This window comes from Sapajus apella, unplaced genomic scaffold, assembly GCF_009761245.1.
Source record: "Sapajus apella isolate SASKATOON/1434 unplaced genomic scaffold, GSC_monkey_1.0 scaffold62, whole genome shotgun sequence".
NCBI classification, from domain to species: domain Eukaryota; kingdom Metazoa; phylum Chordata; class Mammalia; order Primates; family Cebidae; genus Sapajus; species Sapajus apella.
Window position 1 is genome coordinate 8,368,172 of NW_022437002.1, and position 16,217 is coordinate 8,384,388.

A 16,217-nucleotide genomic window follows, 5' to 3' on the forward strand; every position below is an offset into this window, starting at 1 on the left:
GGTCCAGGAGAGCTGGCAGGGGTAGCTCTGCCCCACGGTTCAACTTGATAGACACACCAATCTGCAAAGGAACGTAGGGTACAAACAAAGATGGCGCTGAGTGGATGGAAGTCACTGATCTCCCCAGCTCAGTCTGTCCTCATTTCTAGCCACTACAAAGCAGCTGAAGCCTGGCCAAAGCATGGAGGGTCCCCCACTCACACTGAGAAGCATCCCCACAGGCGGCCATGTACAAGCATACACATGCTGGCGATTACCTACTTGGGACACAGTAAGAGACTGTCCAGGATGAAGAGGCCACCAGCCTCCCTGGATGGGTCTTTGGTCATGTTTGAGTTGGAGGTGAAGTGTGGGTGGTGGGGAGGTGGGGAGGAGTCTGGAATTCAGACCTGGTGCCTCTAGCCTAAGATCTCTTGGAGCAGGATTGTGGGAGGAGGGCAGAGCACATATATTGCGCTGTAAAACTTTTACTGCCGAAGGACATAGCTTCTTGGTGTGTGCACTAGTCAAAACAACTGAACAGTACAGTTAAAAGACATGTGAAATCACTGTGTAAATATACCTACATTTTTAAAAAAGCGAGCTGCAATCTTAACCAAGTGGTCAAAGGTAATACACCAATAACAGAACAAATGGCATCACATGCCTCCTGATATGATGCCCCTTAATACACGTGCATTACTCACACCATTTTTTTTTTCAAGATAGGGTCTTGCTCTGTCACCCTGGCTGGAGTGTGGCTTCCACCTCCCAGGCCCAAGTGATCCTACCACCTCAGCCTCCTGGGTAGCTGGGTACCTCCTGGTGATGTGGGTATAGGCACACATCATCATACCCAGCTAATTTAAAAATATTTTGTAGAGAGGAGGTCTTGCTATGTTGCCTAGGCTGATCTCAAACTCCTGGGCTAAAGTGATCCTCCCACCTTGGCCTCCCAAAGTGCTAGGATTACAGGAGTGGCCCACCACCCCTGACCTACTCATGCTATTTTCTTTTTCCAAAAATGTACAATTTGAATCTAATCATGAGAAACCCAAATTGAAGGACATTCACAATAGGCCTGTATGTTTCAAAAACAACTATGTCAGATAGTTAAAGAAAAGCTGAAGAATGATTCTAAATTAAAGGAGACTAAAGGCATACAATGAAGAAATGCAATCAATGGGTGATCCTGGCGTAAAAAGTTATAAAAGACATGACTGGGCAACTGGTAGAATCTGAATACAGACTGTACATTAGATAAGAGTATCATACCAGTTAAATTTCCTGAACTTGAAAACTGCATTGTGGTTCTACAGGAGAATGTCCTTGTTCTTAGGTGATACATACTCAAGTATTTTGGGGTGAAGGGTCATGAAGTCTGTAACTTACTCTCAGTTCCCCGGAGGTAGAGGAGAAAGTCCAACCTGCTCGAATAGCTCCCAAGACCCGATTCACAGGTTCAGAGGGACCTGTGGCTTGTGGGTACACAGCCCACAGTGGCAGAACTTGCAGTCTCATGAGTGCTGGGCAGAGCCAGCCTGGCATGAACAGGAATTCAGTCTTGTACGGCCCTCTCTCTTCAACACTGTGCTATATACATTAAGAAATTGGTGGGTGGGGGACCTCCGTGCAATCTCCAGGCCTGCCACCTGGTGGCGTCTTTCTGCAGTACATCTTCACAGGGTTTCTCTGCACCAAGTGCAGGATGGTGGGGCCCTGCTCTCTTCAGGCTGATCAGGAAGGAAGCACTCCATGGGAAGTGCCCACCTCAGCCACCTGTGTAAGTGTGGCTGGACAATCAGATCCGAGGACCTCTGCTTGCTGTGGAGGTCCTCCAGGGGCTCCAGGCTCTTCAGGAAGAACCCCAATTCCTCCGTGACCCAGACTCTCTCTCCAGCCTCGCCTTTATATGCACCCTAAATCGAGCCACACCAAATGACACAATCCCGAGTATGCCATGCACAACCCTGCCCTGCCGTGCTCTCCCTGGTTGGCGCATCCTTCTCCCTCAGTCCTCACTGAAATGTCACCTGCTGCAGAAAGTCTTCACAGAAAGCCTCCTGCCAGAGCTGGCAGTTCCTCCTGCGGCCCCCAGGGCACTGGAGCACACCTCCGCCCCTCCCACTGTGCTGCAACCATTGGTTGCACCCCTACCTCAGGCTGTGGGCTCCCCTGAGGGAGCGACCCCAATCCACCCCAGCTTCCCTGTGCCCAGCCCACTGCCTGGCACAAAGCTGGAAAAGAACACAGTGGTGGACCATTTGTTGTGCATCTACCTCTAAGGCACCACAGTCCCTGCTGGGGCAGGAGACAAAGGCAGCTGAACAAAGACATACAAGGTATGATTTGCAGGAAAACTCTGCCCAAGGAGAGGCCTGTGGCTGGACTGGGAGCCCGAAGAAAGTACAGATGGTCAGACTAGGCAGTATCTGCCAGCTCATGGCTGGAGACAGGGTGCCACAGCAGTAGGTAACTAGGGCTGCACTGGATAGTTTGTCCAGGAAAAGTCCCATGTCAGATATGCATGAGGCATGCAATGCTCATGCTTCTGGGTCTAAGCTGGCTGATGACCGGGAGTTATGCTTAGACAGCATTTGCTGCTGGAGAGCAACTCTTGAAGAATTAAACCTATTCACAAGATGCCTGCAGCTGTGCAGAAGCCCTCACTGATGAAGGGATGGACCAGGCCCTGTACAGGGAAAATCCCCCAAATACAGCCAAATGACCTGCTTTCCTGCAGCAAGATGTGGGGAGTGTGTGAGTGACAGCCTGGCCTGTCCCTTCACACTGGTGACAGGTCTTCCAGGTCACTCCAGGTCTGTGGTGTGAAGGTCCTGCTGCTGGTCAGAAAAAGTCCCATAACTTTCACTTCTCTGGAAAGAGAACTTCTGGCCTAACTATGCATTTATCTGACTATACCTGGGGTGAGATGACGACACTCAAGGTGAGTGATGTGAAATCTGAATGCATGATCTGCTGAGGTCACCACCCACGCTCTACAGACCACCCGTCCACACTAGGCAGCTGCTAGGTCTCTTGTAGATTTCTGCACACCTCTCTGGGTGGTAAATTTCAAACTTAGAACCCACAAGGGTGGCTCACACTTTCTGATTAACTATTGGAACCAAGTTTTATACACGGCTTTATAGTTTACAAAGCACTTGGGAACATAATCATCCCTCAGTATCCATGAGGGAGTGGTTCCAGGACCTCTTGACAGATACCAAAATCCAAGAATGCTCAAGTTCCTAATATAAGATAACGTAGTATTTGCATATAACCTGTGCATTTGCTCCCGTGCACTTTTTTTTTTAATGGAGTCTCGCTCTGTCACCCAGGCTGGAGTGCAGCGGCACGATCTCAGCTCACCGCAACCTCCGTTTTCTGAGTAGCTGGGATTACAGGTGTGTGCCATCATGCCCAGCTAATTTTAGTATTTTTAGTAGAGATGGGGTTTCACCATGTTGGCCAGGCTGGTTCTCAAACTCCTGGACCTCAAATAATCTGTCGGCCTCAGCCTCCCAAAGTGCTGGGATTACAGGCTGAGCCACCACACCCAGCTCCATATACTTTAAATTACCCCTAGATTTATAATACCTAGTACAATGGAAATGCTGTATAAATAGTTATTATACTGTATTAAGAAATAATGACAAGAAAAAAAAGTCTGGCTGGGTGCCACGGCTCATGCCTGTAATCCCAGCACCTTGGGAGACCGAGGCAGGAGGATCGCTTGAGGCCAAGAGTTTGGGATCAGCCTGGGTAACACAGTGAAACCCCATCTCTACAAAGAATAAGGCCAGGCACGGTGGCTCATGCCTGTAATCCCAGCACTTTGGGAGGCCAAGATCACGAGATCAGGAGTTCAAGACCAGACTGGCCAACATGGTGAAACCCCATCTCTACTAAAAAATAAAAAAACTTAGCCGGACATGGTGGTGTGTTCCTGTAATCCCAGCTACTTGGGAGGCTGAAGTAGGAGAATTGCTTGAACCAGGACCTGGGAGGTGAATGTTGCAGTGAGCTGAGATTGCACCGCTGCACTCCAGCTTGGACTACAAAGCAAGACTCCATCTCAAAAAAAAAAAAAAAAAAAAGGAAAAAAAGAATAAACAAAACCAGCCTCATCCTTGCATGGTGGTGTGCACCTGTGGTTCCAGCTACTTGGTGGGCTGAGGTGGGACAACTGCTTGGGTCTAAGAGGCTGAGGCTGCAGTTGCTCTGTCCCCATACTGGAGTGCAGTGGCGTGATCACGGACCAAGTGATCATGCCACTGTACTCTAGCCTAGGTAACGGAGCAAGACCCTGTCTCCAAAAAAAGAAGAAAGGACCGGGTGCGGTGGCTCACACCTGTAATCCCAGCACTATAGGAGGCTGAGGCGGGCGAATCACCTAAGGTCAGGAGTTCGAGACCAGCCTGGCCAACACTAAAAATACAAAAAGTTAGCCAGGCGTGGGGGTGTGTACCTGTAATCCCAGTACTCAGGAGGCTGAGGCAGAAAAATTGCTTGAACCTGGGAGGTGGAGGTTGCAGTGAGCCGAGATCACACCACTGCACTCCAGCTTGGGTGACAGAGCGAGACTCTGGCTCAAAAAAAAAAAAGAAAAAAAAGTGTCTGTACATGTTGAGTCCAGACACAACCATCCTTTTTTACCCCGAACATTTCTGATCTGCAGTTGGTTGAATCAACAGATGCAGAACCCACGGATGTGGAGGGTTGGTACATAATGATAACTGATCACCCCCCCCCCATGAAACACATACAAAACACAACATTTTCTAGAAAAAGAAATTGAACCCGTATGTGGTGGCTCATGCCTGTTACCCCAGCATTTTGGGAGGCTGAGGTGGGAGAATCACTTGAGCCTACAAGTTCAAAGCTGGGCACAGCTGGCAGTCCCCGTTACTTGGAGTTTTAGGTTGCTTAATTTGGAAGACTGCTTGAGCCCTGGAGCTCAAGGCTGCAGTGAGCCATGACAGTACCACTGCACTCTAGCCTGGGTGACAGAGTGAAACTCTGTCTCAAAAAAAAAAAAAAATAAAAGAAAGAAAGAAATTGAGACTCAAGAGATCTGAGACCTGTCTAAAGTCACCTGGCTAGCTGTTGGAAAAGCTGGGATATAAACACAGCTTTTCCAATCTGAACCCCATATTCTTTCTCCCTGACTACACTGCTTCCTCAGTTCTTCCCTCTCCACCCAATGTCTGCATGGTTCCAGGCATGCCAAGCATAGAGAGGACAGTATCCTCCAGACTCACTTATAAACAATCATTCTCCTGGAACCAGGGTGCTGCCCAGCCAGAAAGCTGCAGGTGAGCAGGAGGGAGAGAGGTCACACTTCCCTCGGAAGGAGGCATTTCAGGGGCTGCTGAGTGGGGCCTCTCTGGAGAACAGGGCTGAGTCAGAGGCTGAGTTGCTGAGAGATCCCCCCCCCTTCCCTGACCCAAGCACTCTGGGAGCCACCCCTGGTACACTTAATACTCACATGTAGGTGCTTCTACCAGGGACACCTACAGACCTACTCACCATCCACAAAGGCAGCCCAGGAAACCCAGAGGAATTCACAGCTCAGAGAACCAGCGGTTTCAAGCCATGGACCAGTTACACAAATGCCAACTGGGATAGCAAGATGGATTTGGGGTCATGGAGGTCCAGGCTCAAATTTCAACTTCTGACACTCACTTGCCTTGTGAGTCTACACTAATCACCCACCCTTCAGGGGCCTCAGTTTCCTCATCTGTAAAACAGAGAAGGTAATAAGGCCCCCTTTTACAGGATGGCTGAAGGATGCCATGGCTGGTGATGTCACCAAGTCTTTGCCGGGTGAAGAGTGGGTGCTCCCTGCTCCGTCCTGAGAATGTGTCCCTGTGGCAAGTCTCTGCAGAGATGTCTTTTTTTCATTATGATTTGATGGGCACCCACCTCTTGCCAGAAACCATTCCCAGTGTTTTCCAGATTCTCTCTTTAACTCTTACCACTTTCTGATGTGGATTCCCCCTTTCTATTATTGGGAAAGCAAAGCTTAGAGACCCCGGCCCAGGTCAGGGCTCTGGTAAGGGCTTTTCCACTGAGTGTGAATGACAGCCATCCCTGAAGGAGGTATGAACCCTCTCCCAGGGAGCTTGGTGGTTATGAGCAATCTCCTTAGGAACCCACTGGAAGCCATTTGCTCCGTGCTCAGGATGGATGCTGGCAGGCTGGGAAGGCAGATAGTCAAGAGGATTAGTAATCCCCGATTTCAGCCAGGACTCCCTGATGACAGATTCATGCATGTGCTGTCATCGTCACTGTTCTAAAACAGAGCGATGATTTTGTTCATTTTTAAAACACAGGACATGTATAGCTCCAGTTTCTCAAGAATACTTAATATCACATTACCTAATACACAATATCACATCTCCAAATGCTGCAAATGGGGGTTACAAGTGAACTGGCTGCTTCTAACCAGAGCTTGCTTTGTATAGAGTGACCCCACCCCCTGAGGCCTGCTCTGTTCTCAGCCTGTGGGAGAGTACCTGCTGCAGCCAGAGGAAGTGACTCAGCCCAGTGGGAAGTGGGAGGGTCGGTCAGCAAGAGGGCCCTGAGCCCAGCCTGCTCCCCAGAACATCCTCTGCCACCGCTGCCTTCCTCAGCAGGACTCCAATGTGCTGAGCACAGCAGGCCTGGGGGCCTGGCAGGGCCTGAAAGCCCAGGGTCTGCAGCTTGGTGACCTAGCTCTAGTCTCCTCCAGGAGGCAAGGTTTATGAACTAGCTCCATATAAGGAGACTGCGTAATCAGTGACATCCATCCTCACCACATTCCCCCGAGGAAGTCCCAACTAGGCTTTTCTGTGGCCTCCTTTGGAGGCTGCAAAGAAAGTCCAGATAGAGGCTGAAGGCCTCTGGCCAAGGGGTGCACCTCAGAAAAATTCTGGAAGACAAGTCTCAGGGCTGTGCACACAGAGGTAGAGAGAAGCTTTCTCTGTAGGTTCTCCCAGGGAAAAGATAAATGGAGTTAGAGACTGGTCCCCATGGCCCTGAACCAGGTCAGCTGCTCCTGGGAGCAAAGGGCTTCACCAGCAGTCAGGCTGAAAGCCACCAGAGCAGAATCCAGGGCAGCACCACCGGCCCTGCCACCAGCTCTCCCCTCCCAAGGGCCTCCGGAAGCAGCTGATGTGACAACAAATAATCCGTCACTGTGCGTGGGTGTTGGAGGAGGAAGGGACAGACTTACAAGCTCTTTCTCTGAGCTGTACTGGCCTGGCATTCCCATCCCAAGAGGTAGCCTGGGAAATTAGCCAAGCACACTGGCTTAGGGGACGTTTGCAGTGGCCCCTTGGCTCTGTAGGGTGCCTTCTGCCATGCACAGTGACGGCAGAGTGAGTCACTGACAGGTCTTCCCTGTCATACTGGCCTGCTCTGGCTCACTGGGACTAGAAGAGGAGATTGCAACAAGGGAGATCCTGGCATGGGCACATGACTAAGAGGCCCCTCAGCTCCAACCATCGGTTACAGCTTTGTGCAGTGACTCAGCCCAGTAATAAGGCCTGCCATGGGGTCCCATGCAGACTTCAAGTTCTTGCCACCCACGATAGACCAAATCAGGCAAGGGGAAAGCAGCAAGATACTGCGGAACAACTGGTGAGTCTAAAAGACACCATGCTGACCACTGTGTGACCTGGACATGTGCTTCTTTGCTCTGCAGTCTTCTCATCCAGAGGACAGGGACAGCACTACCCTCAAAAAGGGTTCCCCTCAGGATTGCCAGGACCCAGCATGTAGGAGGCACTAGACGCTTAACTTAGAAATGTTATGTTTTCTGGCTGGGTGCAGTGGCTCACGCCTGTAATTCCAGCACTTTGGGAGGCCAAGGCAGGCAGATCATCTGAGGTCGGAAGTTTAAGACCAGCCTGGCCAACATGGTGAAACCTGTTTCTACTAAAAGTACAAAAATTAGCTGGGTGTGGTGGTGGCCACCTGTTATCCCACCTACTCTGCAGGCTGGGGCAGAAGAACCACCTGAACCTGGGAGGTGGAGGTTGCAGTGGGCCGAGATCAGGCCATTGCACTCCACCCCGGCAAAAAGAGCAAAACTCCATCTCAAAAAAAAAAAAAAAAAGAATAAAAAAGAAAAAGAAACTTAAGTGGACACCTCAAGTCAATAGAACTAAGGACTCAAGGAGGGGAGGGAGGGCTTTATTTTATATTCTTCCATGTTGTTTTGACTATTTACCATAAATTACTACAGTAACTTTTTAAAATCTAAAGATTTTCTGAACCCATTAGAATTATTAAGAGTAGTAGTGGAATCGGGGGAGGCTGGGCCTCAGAGAAGGCAGACTTGAGACAGTATGGTCTGGGAACAGGTGTAAGCCTAAGTGCCCTGCGTGCCAGAGTGCAATGGCGCAGCAAGAGAGTGAGAGACGGAAAGACAAAGCCAAACCCTGCAGCTCTCCGAGAGCCTGCAAGCGTGCCTACAAGGAACTTCCTGCTTGCCCCCTGGCACCCACAAGGGCTGAAAGCTGGCTCAGGATGCCTCTTTTGGGACACTCACAGACTTACTGGCAAGAGCTCACCTGGGCCTCGCTGGAGCTGGCCCGTGGGTCCTGCCTGCCTGCTACACACTAGGCTGAACGTGCCACAGATAATAAAGCCTTGTGTCTAATCCTCATGACTACCTAAGCACTAGAATTGTTATGCCCATTTTACAGAGGAGGAAACTGAGGTTGGAGACAGGAAGTGGCTTGTTCAAGGTCACTCACTGCAGGTTCTGAAGCCACATCTGATCTGAGCCTAGGCCCTGAACTGCTGGGTGACATGGCTGCAGGTCTCCTTAACTGCTACTCACAGGGCAGGTGGGGGAGGGACTTGTCTCAAGGCAGTGGCAGTTTCCATTCTTCGGGCAAAAAAAAGGGACTGGTTCAGCTTTAGGGCTGGCTCTATGAGTCCAGGATTCTATGTGGGCTGGGCTCCCTGGGGCCAGAGCCTGGCCAGGATGGAGGAAGGGGACATGGGCTCTAGAGTCACACAAATGTGGGTTGGAAATCCCAGCTCTGCTGTTACTGGCTGTATAATCGTGGACAGGCTATTTATCCCCTCTGAGCCTGGGTGTTCTCTATAAAATAGGGACAACCCCTACTTCCTTAGATTCAATAATGTATTATAAAGTACTTAGCAAAGGACCTGGGAGGTGGTAGGGCTCTGTTTTTTGCTGGTTTCCTTCCTGTTTCTCCAGAATAGACCACCCCAAGAATCAGAAAAGAACACACAGTATGAAACCTACCCCTAACTTGGTAATGCTGGGAGCGCCATACTTATTGCAGACAGTAGCAGGACTCTTGCTCCCCAGAGTTGGCAGAGGCCGGCAACAGGATTCCAAAAGCCCCATGGAATGCTGGGCTACACCAGGCCCAAGGTCCCCAAGGTGCTGAACCGAGTCTCTCCCTAGAAGCACTGCTGTCCCCTCAACACACTTCACATCAGCTCTGCCCCAGAGATCAATGAAATCACATCAGTCCTGCACTTGTCAATTCCTACAGCAATGACCAGTCTACTCTCTCTTCCTTCTGGACCCTTGGGTCCAGGCTTCCTAAAGGCTGAAGATCCTCTATCTCTTTTTTACACAAGGCAGTGTGTAAACATATTTAGAGTGGACGGCTTTATTCTGCATGCCAAGACCCCTTCTCAGTTTTTCTACTTCTGGTGCTTTCCAACAACTAGAGTTTCTTTGAAACCATGAGGCCTGTAGACTGCTAAGTTCTGGGGAAGCTGAACTCACACCCAAGACAGACTGTCATGGCCAGGAGAGAATGAACACCACTGGGCTGTAGTCTCTTCAGAGAGAAGGAACACCAGTGCTCCCCTCAGGAAGCAGGACCTCAACCCAAAAGAACAGATTCACTTGCTGGGGGAAAAAATAAGGCTGCTCCAGTTTATTAAAAGGAGGCCTAGAAATTCTTTATAAATAATAATAATAAAGGATAGTCCTTGGGGCAGCTACTCACTTCTAGAAATTTATCCTGCAGATGATACCTGAGGTGGGCAAAATCTTAAGTATGAAGACAGTTACTTCAGTAGAAGTGTTTAGAGAGAATACAGAAAATAATCCAAGTATTTGTTAGCGGAGAGCTTGCTGAATAAATTACACTCACAGTGGGACACAATGTAGCCACGAATGACCCAGACCTGCATGTGCCACAGCAGAACTATCTCTAAGATAGTAAGTAAATCACAGCAAGCAATTCTATCCTTTTCCCCTCTTGGGTCTTGATTACAGAGCCTGGGAGAACATGCAGGGGCTGCTGAGGGTCCTGGGGTACCTTCGAGGCCAGAGTCTCACCTGAGCAGGTGGAGGAGAAGAAATGCTCTTATTTCAGACCACTTTCTCGCTTACTTTCTTTACACCACAAACCCAAGGACAAATTACGTAAAAAAAATCTCCCGAATTCCAAAGGGCCTGTTTGAAGGCCCACCCACCAGCACACCCCTCGCTGTAGTCCAATCCAGTTGAGGGACAGCTCCTGGCTCCCTTAGAACTCAAGGGCCAAGGGCACCGGGCAGCTTTCTCTCCCTTCCCTGAAGGTTCTGAGCAAGTCTTGGGTGGCCTCTGAAAGATAACAGTCCTTTCTGAGAAGAGGGGCTGAATCTGCTAAGCCAGCATCAGGCAGCAAATCCAATCTTCAGGCCTTGCCCTACATAAGATAGATCTCCAGGAGGCACTGAGAAAGCTGCCTCTCTCCTGAGGGTCTCTGCTGTTCAGAACCCCATCAGTGGGCTGTAGTGTGCTGAACTGGGCTGAATATTGCCAGAGGGAAGGGTTGCTCTTAGGCCCTTAAGGCTGAAGATTTAAAGTTTTGTAGATGGTAAAACGTGAAGAAGTTCACCTCCCTGGTGAAATCTGGGCAGAGAAAAGGTGAAGGAAAGAAACCTGCCCTTCTCCCAGGTGCTGACTCAGGTGAAGGCAAAGGAAGCCTGGCCGAAGGCCAGATAGTGTTCTACAAGACTTTCCAACTGATCCTCTCTCAAGAGGGTGTGCCCTGGGTTTACTGAACAGAGCTGGCAGATTTCACTGGCCATTATCTTCTCCTTGAGCCATTCCTATCTCTGCACTATCATTCACTCTGTCACCCAAACCAAGGACCTCAAGGTTACCTGTCACCATTCCTCCTCCCTCTGCCATCACTTGCAAACACTCCCAGAGTCCAGCTGATTTCCCTCAAACAGCTCATCTCTGCTTTTTTGCTAAACCCCATTGCCTCTGCCCTGATCCAAGCCCCTCTTTGAAACCATGAGGCCTGTAGACTGCTAAGTTCTGGGGAAGCTGAACTCACACCCAGACAGACTGTCATGGCCAGGAGAGAATGAACTCCACTGGGCTGTAGTCTCTTCAGGGAGAGGGAACACCAGTGCTCCCCTCAGGAAGTAGGACCTCAACCCAAAAGAACAGATTCACTTGCTGGGGGGGAAAATAAGGCTGCTCCAGTTTATTAAAAGGAGGCCTAGAAATTCTTTATAAGTAATAATAATAAAAGGACAGTCTTTGAGGCAGCAACTCGCTTCTAGAATTTATCCTGCAGATGATACCTGAGGTGGGATTACTTGCTGGGATTACTGCAACAGCCTCCTATGGGGACTCCAACCTCTCCCCAACTCAGTCCATCCTCCAAAACAGATGCAGGTCTAATGGGATGTTTCCTCCACTTAATGCAAGGCATCCATCACCAACAGAATACAAAATTCAAGCATCTTAGGTGCATCTCAGGCGCATCCTGTAGTCGGTCCCTTCACACCCTGGGCTAGAACTCCTGTTCCTAAAGTACCACATGAATTACCACATATCCATGCTTGTGCCATGCTGCTCCCCCTGCCTGGAGGGCTTAATGGACCCTCAGAAAGCTATTCATTCTTCAAGATCCAATTTAAGTTCTTTTTTTGAGACAGGGTCTCACTCCGTTGCCCAGGCTGGTGTGCAGTGTTGTGATCACAGCTAACTGGGAGTCTGGAGCTCCTAGGCTCAAGTGATCCTCCCACTTCTGCCTTTCACATAGCTGGAACTACAGGTGCATGCCACCATGCTTAACTAATTTTTTCTTTTTGTAGAGATGGGGTCCCACTATGTTGGTCAGGCTGGTCTTCAACTCCTAGGCTCAAGTGATCCTCCTGCCTCAACCTCCCAAAGTGTTGGGATTACAGGTGTGAGCTGCCATGTCCAGTCCCAGTTCAAGTTCTAAGGGCTCTCTGAAGTTCTTCCCAGTCTCCTCCTCATCCTAGAGGTGAATCACTTCTTCCACTGGGTTCCCCCACATGCTGCAGACTTCTGTGAGAGACTTGCCAAACTGTGTACACATTAATTGGTTAGGAGCCTGGCCCTGTTCTGCTAGACCAGAACCTCCTCCACGGTAGGGCCTGCCTCTCCAACCTCCTCCTGTCCCCAGGACTCAGCACAGCCCCAGCCACACATGGGAGCTCAGGAACGTGGATCAGGGATCTGTATTTTGAGCTTCCACACTCATCAGTGTGTGTGATGCCTCTTGAGCTGCTTATTCAGGGACACACAGAGAAGAAACCCTACAATACATTTTTTCCCACGGATACTTTTTTTTTTTTTTTTTTTTTTTTTGAGATAGGGTCTCACTGTGTCACCCAAACTGGAATGAAGTGGTACAATCTTGGCTCACTGTAGGCTCAATCCCCTGGGCTCAAGCGATCCTTCTACCTCAGCCTCCCTAGTGGCTGGGACTACAGGTGTGTATGACCACGTCCAGCTAATTTTTGTATTTTCTTGTAGAGACAGGTTTCACCATGTTGCCCAGGCTGGTCTTGAACTCCTAGGCTCAAGCGATCTGCCCATCTCAGCCTCCCAAAGTGCGGGGATTACAGGCGTGAGTCGCTGCGCCTGGCCAACCCATGTATACTTTAAAGTACTATTTTTTCTCAGCAGTCCTACTTCTATTTTTAAAAATGGTTCTTTTAAAGAGCCAAGCTGAATCATCTATGGGAGCTGCATGGCTCCCATACAGACTGGGTGAACTCCCCACAGGTTTTCTTTTCCGAAAGAATATAATAAAATTCTGTGATCTTGCAATCCCTCAGGACACTTCTGACAGTTCAATGGGACATAGTTCTAGTTGCCATGAATTGCTGTAGCTAATTCCTGAAAGTTCTTTCCTGCAGCCTGTAATAAGAGCTAACATTTACTAGGCATTCACTACTCAGTGTCTGCTAAGTACTCATCCTGTAACATCTTACTTAATCCTCACAACTGCCCTATGAGGGAGGTACACTTATTGTCCCCATTTTACAGATAAAAAGTTGGGATGGAGAGAATAAGTAACTCCTAGTGACTAGCAGGGACAGGCATAGAACACAGATCACTCTGATAGCAGAGCCAAAAAAGCTCTCTCTCTTTTTTATTTCTGAGATGGAGTTTTACTCTTGGTGCCCTAGCTGGAGTGCAATGGCGCAATCAATCTCAGCTCACTGCAACCTCCACCTCCTGTGTTCAAGCGATTCTCCTGCTTCAGCCTTCCGAGTAGCTGGGGTTACAGGTGCCCCCCCCACACCCAGCTAATTTTTTGTATTTTTAGTAGAGACGGGGTTTCATCATGTTGACCAGGCTGGTCTCAAAATCCTGACCTCAGGTGATCCACCTGCCTTTGCCTCCCAAAGTGTTGGGATTACAGGCGTGAGCCACCACACGCAGCCCAAATAAGCTCTTAACCACTACGATCTACTGTCTTCCCCAAAGGTCAAATTAAAGGCCCAAGCTAGCAAACACAGTACCCTTTACAACTGGCCTTCTGAGAGAGTAGTCTTATCTCCCCAGCTGCTCAAGCAACCTGCAATCCGAGGAAGAGAGGGGCACATGTGCCAGGCACTTCTGCGCCAGGCAGAGAAGCCCAGGCCAACGCAGGGAGCTTGCCATCTGGCACTGGTTGCACACAGTGCTTCCTCAGCAAAGATCCATCACCCCAGCACCAACTCTCCTCTCTCAGCAGCCTAGGCTCATCTCTGAAGAGGTCTCCAGCCCTTCAGTCTCTCCTGTCCTCCTCCTTCCCTCCTTCACTGGGACTCCGTGAAATCTTTCTAAAATATGTATCCAATCGTGTCATTCCCCTGCTTCAAACCTTTTCACTTGCTCCCGACTGCCCTGGGCATGATATCTCAAATTGTTAATATGGCATTCTTTCATCAACCTATACTGCTTCATTTGCATCGTGTCAACTTCCATACCATTAGATTGAACAATCTGAGGTTTCTGGAACAAACTCTGAGTTTCTTTGTCTCTCTCGCTAAGTATTCATTCTCACCTGGCTGAGCCTCCCCCTCCTCTCCTTTTAGACTCAGCTCCAGCATCACCTCTGTCAAGCCTTCCCAGGACACACTCCCATCCTCATCCTGCCCCCAAGGCCAAGCTCGTAGCTTTCTCCACTGGGCTCCCACCATACTACTCTGTTGCTGCTGCTATTAGCTTCTTTTTTTTGAGACAGAGTTTCTCTCTTGCTGCCCAGGTTAGAGTGCAATGGCGCAATCTCGGCTCACAGCAACCTCCGCCTCCCAGGTTCAAGCGATTCTCCTCCCTCAGCTTCCCAAGTAGCTGGGATTACAGGCATGCAACACCACTAATGCCCAGATAATTTTTTTGTATTTTTAGTAGAGACAAGGTTTCACCATGTTGACAGGCTGGTCTTGAACTTCTGACCTCAGGTAATCCACCTGCCTCAGCCTCCTAAAGTGCTAGGATTACAGGCATGAGCCACCAGCTTCTTCTTTTTTTTTTTTTTTTTTTTTTTTAGAGGGAGTTTCTTGTTTTTCAAAAAGTGGGATGGAATGGCGCAATCTCGGCTCACGGAAACCTCCGCCTCCAGGGTTCAGGCAATTCTCCTGCCTCAGCATCCTGAGTAGCTGGGATTACAGGCACGCACCACCATGCCCAGCTAATGTTTTGTATTTTTAGTAGAGACAGGGTTTCACCATGTTGACCAGGATGGTCTCGATCTCTTGACCTCGTGATCCACCCGCCTCGGCCTCCCAAAGTGCTGGGATTACAGGCTTGAGCCACCGCGCACGGCGCCACCAGCTTCTTTAAACTACATTTCAACTATTTGTTTATAGGTCAGCATCCCTTAACTAGACTGTGTGCTCCTTGAAATAAAAACAGGTAACATTTACTGAATTCTTATTACATGACATACACAGTTCTATGTTTTACATGTTAACTTTTTACTCTTCATAATATCTCTCTCTGTTATCACCTCTGTTTTATAGATGAAGACACTGAGGCACAGGGAGACTAAGCAATGTGCCCGGGGACACACAGCTGGAAAGTTGCTGAGCCAGAATTTGAACTCAAGAAATCTGGCTCCAAAGCCTAGTCTTAACTACTATAATGTCTAGCACTTGCCTCCAGGGAAGGACTCTTGTGGTCACGTGAGGAATGAATGAATAAATGAGTACTGTCTAGATTAACCCAACCAACAACTTGCACAGCAGGGCCTATTAGGAAGCACTAAAGCACTAAGGCACTGTTTACAAACAAGATTCTTTTAGCCTTACAATGACATATTCTGCTCTTCCTTATCTCATGCAAAACTACTCAGTTAAAGAGGGAAAGGCGGCCCAGCCCAGTAAGTCTTACCTTCTTCCCCACTGGTTCTCAAAACCAAAGCAAAGCCAATCGGTTTCCTCCAGTGACTTAAAACAGAGCGAAGTCTATCCTGCCACACAGAGGGCGGCTGTCATCTCTTCCTTCCGCTAACAAAAGGGCATCAAATCTGGGGATTGGGGTGGGCAGTAAACTCGGCAACGGGAATCCGAATGTCCCTACCTACTGGCTGGAAGGCGGGGCCGAGTGGCGTGGGAATGGGCGGGCCTGACCGGCTCGGCAGGTGAAACACTGACCACAGCAAGCTCTCCTTGGAAAAGGCCAGCCAAACGTGGCCTTGGCAAGCAGCTAGCTGTGACTCGTACCTGAACGCCGCCCGGGAGATGAAAATTCCCCAGCAGCGGTAGCGCCTGTGCCAAAGAGTGAGGGCTCTTGGAGGAAACCCTGGCTGGCCCTCCCTGGGGACTCGTTCTAACTCTCAAGTCACTTTCGGGATTAAGAGGGAAACACGGAGAGGCAGGGGGCGTCTTTTTGGAAAAATCTGGCTGGGTTCACACGCCGGTTGCTTCACTGACTGGCTGGGTGACTCTGGGCAAGGCTGGCAGTGCCCACTTCCCAGAGCTGCGGCGGGGACTGAAGCTCCCGCGGC